Source organism: Solanum pennellii, chromosome 10 (assembly GCF_001406875.1).
Source record: "Solanum pennellii chromosome 10, SPENNV200".
Lineage (NCBI taxonomy): Eukaryota > Viridiplantae > Streptophyta > Magnoliopsida > Solanales > Solanaceae > Solanum > Solanum pennellii.
This window is the reverse complement of record NC_028646.1, coordinates 13697321-13702838: the sequence shown is the minus strand read 5'-3', so window position 1 is coordinate 13702838 and position 5518 is coordinate 13697321. Positions and strand designations below refer to the sequence as shown.

At 29.2% G+C, this 5518-nt stretch overlaps 1 long non-coding RNA gene across 2 annotated transcripts; it reads left to right on the top strand.

The window, feature by feature from the left end:
- Positions 1-660: 660 nt before the first annotated feature.
- On the top strand, positions 661-1333 carry LOC114074331. Of its 2 annotated transcripts, none has more exons than XR_003574693.1 (2): positions 661-805; positions 1006-1333. It is a non-coding gene; the product is annotated as an uncharacterized LOC114074331 (long non-coding RNA). The 2 variants fall into 2 exon arrangements; XR_003574694.1 differs by having other exon boundaries at positions 661-842.
- The last annotated feature ends 4185 nt before the right edge of the window (positions 1334-5518 follow it).

The following is a 5518-nucleotide window of genomic DNA, read 5'->3' as shown; positions in this document are numbered from 1 at the left end:
TTGTGCGCTCCTTGCAAGGAGATGCTTTCAACTAGTATACGGATCTCGAGGCTGGTTCCACTGATTATTGGAAACACCTTGAACATGAATTTCTCAATCATTTTATAGCACGAGACTCTCTGTGAGCATGATTTAACTAACCAATACACGTCAATGGAAGGATGAACATTTCATTGAGTTAAACATTGTTTGGATAATAAAAATAAAGAGCACTGATTTTTATATTAGAGAGTTTAAAAAGATTCTCTTACTTCTTATATTGCATATTTAGTACAATTATAAGAGTTAAATGAGTTATATTATAAATATTTTTTATATAGCATAGTGATAAAAATAAATAGAAAAAAGTCTAAAAAACATATTGCTATTGTATTTCTTCGCCAAAGAGAGGTCTTAAATAACTTTCTATGTCACAAGATGATATACTTTTTGCTAGCTATATAGTCATAATATATAACATATTTAGTCAAAATAACAACACTTTAAAATATTTGTGTAAAACATCATTACAATATTTTCAAAAATAATTTGTATTTACGTTTTATTAATTTTGAGATTTTATTTTATTAATTAAAAGAGTCCTTAATTCGACCAAACTCAAACCAATATAAAATTCAAAATAAAAAACAACTACAGTATTCTCCCCTAATCTTGCACGTTTCTCCCCTTTTAACGTTATTCTCAAATATTTCACCTTCCAAGTTCCGAGATTCTCTTCAATCTTCAAATAAAAGTTATTTTAAATTTGATTCTTCAAAAAATCTATGCATTAATTCAAGGATTTTCTTAGTCTATAAACAATCAGGTATTCATTATTTCATCAAATTTTGAATTTGATTAAGGTAATTTTGATTATTCTTTATAATTTCTTTTGATTTGTTTTCAATATCATTGTTTATATTTCGCGTTGTTCATATTACGTATTTTCCGTTATTATTCTCGATTTTTATGCAAGTTTGTTCATATATTCAGTCAATTTTTTTGGGAAATTTTTACTACATGTAGGCTCTGCGGTTAAAATGGCTCAAAAGATGAGATCTAACTTTCTTCATGATTCTATCCGCATCAAGTTCTAGATAGCAATGTCAGGTAAAGACATTATTGATAAATAAATAAAATTGTGTGCATAAGATTTCGAAAAACATGATGAAGACCAAGTTGAAGAACAATTTACTATTAGTTTGTTTTGTATTTATAATTTCTTTTAAATTTTGTATTATTTCTAAATTTGTATTTAAACCATTATGTATGCTTTTAGGGACCGTTTGGTAGGCCACATTCACACAAATAGTCCATGTAATATGTATGTTATTATTTAATACTATGTTTGATAGGGAATCGTGTCTATGTATAAATAATCAATTTGATTAGTTATACCTCCTACTTTATATTATATGACGTATTACTAATATACATTCCATTTGGAGGTATTTGTAATACATACATATGATACCATGGGATAAGTCTATTAAAGGCAAAAATATCCCTCAAAATAAAATTAGCTTACAAATTATTCGTATTTATATATGTATGTATCTCTCTCTCTCTCTCTCTCTCTCTATATATATATATATATATATATATANCCTTTTATCAAAGGCCACACTTTTTGCCAGTTTAGGCTACACTTACGTGGTGTTGCTGTAGGCCGAAAATGGTGTAGTGATATATATATATTATATATATATATGTATGTATGTATGTATGTATGTATGTATGTTTGTGCCATTTTCTAATTATTTGTTTTGAACAATTTATAAAAATGAATGCATATTAAAATTTTAACTTGCAATTTTTATGTGTAAATATAGATGGTTTATTCAATTTTACTATTGTTTACCCTCTTTTCAGTTTTAAAAGTTGATGGGTTATCTTTTTTTAAAAAATAAAAAAATAAAAATTGACATTTTTTAAGTGATCAATTTACTAAGATGATAATTATGTATCCTTAACTGATTTAAGTTAAAACAAAAGGCAAACATGACAACAAACTTGTTCTTTTCATAGCTAGTTAGAAGACCATAAAAAATAATATTGTCCAACAATTATTTACCTTAACGCAATTGCATAATAATTCAAGGGTATAATTGGAAAGATGTTTTCTATAAAGTCTTAATCCAAAGACAAGACGAGTTGGGAAACAATGAACCAAACACTTGGTAAAAATAATCCATGCATTACTAACTTCAACATTACTAATCCCGACATTACTACTCCCTACATTACTAATCTTAGTATTACTAATTCTTGCATTATTAATCATTGTACCAAACGACCCCTTAATGTTTGTATTCATTCAAAATCTCATGCTGCTTCGTCCATGAATCTTGTATTTGTTCTTCATTTTTATTCTTAGTAAATGTATACTAACTACTTATAAATTTAATCTATAGGAAGAATAACTTTCAATTAGTTTGTTTTGTTTTTATTGTTTTTTTCCCTCAGAATTTTGTATTATTTCTCAATTCATATTCACACCATTATGTATACTATTAATATTTGTATTTATATAAAATTTCACGTTGAATAATTTATGAATATTGTATTAAGTTTTATTATTTAAAGAGTTTAATATATTATATCACGAAAATAGTGGAGGTTATGTGGCAATCCAAGTCAAGCTAAATATGACACTAAGGTCATGCCACGTGTCAAAGTTATGTGGAAATCCAAGTAAAATTAAATAAGCAATTAAAATCATGCCACATGTCAAGCTTATGTGGCAATCCAAGACAAATTAAATGTTCCACTAAAATCATGTTAGACGTGAAGGTTATGTGGCAATCAAAGTCAAATCAAATGAGCCACTAGAATAACGACATGTATATGTGTGACATGTTTTGACCAATTAGATCAAAGCTTTTCTAGGGAGCAATGTGCTTGGTCGGTTCAAACCGACCAATTAAATCACACCAGCAGACCACTCCCTACTACTATAAAGAGGGGTCCTCATTCTTCTTAGGGAGTTTTTTTTCAAGAACAACAAGGAAGAAGAGAGCGCGTGGATCAAAAAATACAAATTCTCTACAAGCTGCAAGTTCAAGCAATCAAGTTCAAAGTTCAAGATTCAAGATCAAGTTACTTGTTCATGCTAATTATTCGTCATAACTATACAAGTGTTCTTGAAGAATAATTGACACTCAAGTTCAAAGTTCATGAATCAAGATCAAGCTATTAAAGCCCTTGACTCTAAATCAAATTCAAGTTCTACTCATTTCATATTATTTTAAATATCAAAGGAGTATTATAGAGATTGTAACACACACTATATTTTGAAATCAAATACTACATTTTGTTACTTCTATTTTTTTTGTCTTGATTAGTTATTTTTCTTGACATCAAATTTTGTTGTTTAGAAATTTTGGCGACCCACTAGAACAATCTCTACCTCTCATCTCTTTACACCGGTCAACAAGTTTCAAGAACACTAAGATGACTTCTAAGAAGTTCACTCCAAATCTATTTTTTCTAAGACTGTAAATTCCAAGTTTTCCTCGGTGGTGGAGAACATACTGGATGCTACTATGGAAAGTTTGGGACCCATCACTAGGAACAAAGCAAAATTACTAGGGTAACAAACACTTCAAACATCCTCTACATCAGTTCCTATTTTGGATCTCCCATATTCAATAGGGGAAAGATTCTCTCCGAATGAATTAGTAGAAGGAGGGAATACAACTGAGATTGTTGAAAAGACATTGGTCCAACACAGTCCATTCAATAACAAGGATCGTACTATTCAAGATGAAGATGATGTTTTGATCACTAGATCTGCCCCAGTCACTCCACGTATCTTGTTCCAATTAGATTTCAGTTTGAGGGAAAATCTGTGCTTTACTCCATCACCCATAATGCCAATCCAAGCAATGATGACTAACACCTCAACTGTTGAAAAACAATTGACAAATTTGACAAAGGTAATTGAAGGACAAACAAGTATGTGCAAGATCAGGATAATCAAATTGTTAAGTTAACTGACAGGGTTGAAAATGTTATGGGCGGAGGCTTAAGCCATGCACCAGGAAACCGCCCATGGTACAAGAAAAAGGAGAATCCTCTACAAAGCACACACATGTTGATGAACTGCAAGTATCTGCTGAAGGGGGAATTCACATTCATCAACTAAAAGACTTCATATTGGGAACTATCAAAGATAAATATGATGTCCCTTCAAAGTCATCGTTTACATATACCAAGCCATACACTTTAAGAATCGATGTTTTGAAGATTCCAGCAGGTTATCAACCTCCCAAACTTTAACAATTCGATAGTAAGAGAAATCCAAACAACACATTGCACATTTTGTTGAAAGTTGCAATAATGCTCGAACATATGGAGATTATCTAGTTAAATAATTTGTGCGCTCCTTGCAAGGAAATGCTTTCAATTAGTATACGGATCTTGAGGCTGGTTCCATTGATTATTGGAAACACCTTGAACATGAATTTCTCAATCATTTTTATAGCACGAGGCGCTCTGTGAGCATGATTTAACTCACCAATACACGTCAATGGGAGGATGAACATTTCATTGAGTTAAACATTGTTGGAATAATAAAAATAAAGAGCAGTGATTTTTATTTTAGAGAGTTTAAAGAAATTCTCTTACTTCTTATATTGCATATTTAGTACAATTATAAGAGTTAAATGAGTTATATTATAAATATTTTTTATATAGTATAGTAATAAAAATAAATAGAAAAAAGTCGAAAAACCATATTGAAATTGTATTTTTTCGCCAAAGAGATGTCTTAAATAACTTTCTGTGTCACAAGATGATATACTTTTTGTTAGATATATAGTCATAATATATAACATATTTAGTCAAAATAACAACACTTTAAAATATTTGAGTAAAACATCATTACAATATTTTCAAAAATAATTTGTATTTACGTTTTATTATTTTTGGGATTTTATTTTATTAATTAAAAGAGTCCCTAAGTCGACCAAACTCTAACCAATATCAAATTCAAAATAAAAAACAACTACAGTATTCTCCCCTAATCTTGCACGTTTCTCCCCTTTTAACGTTATTGTCTAAGAAAAATTATTTCACCTTTCAAGTTCCTAGATTCTCTTCATTCTTCAAAAAAAAGTTATTCAAAATTTGATTCTTCAAAAATATTTATGCTTTAATTCAAGGATTTTCTTGGTCGATAAACAATCAGGTATACATTATTTCATCAAATTTTGAATTTGATTAAGGTAATTTCAATTATATTTTTTAATTTCTTTTGATTTGTTTTCAATATCAGTGTTTATATTTCGCGTTGTTCATATTACGTATTTTCCGTTATTATTCTCGATTTTTATGCAAGTTTGTTTATATTTTCAGTCAATTTTTTTGGGAGATTTTTACTACAAAAATGAAGGCTCTACGGTTACAATGGCTCAAAAGATGAGATCTAACTTTCTTCATGATTCTATCTGCATTCAAGTTCAAGATAGCAATGTCAGGTAACGACACTATTAATAAATTAAATAAAATTGGGTGATGAAGATTTCGAAAAACATGA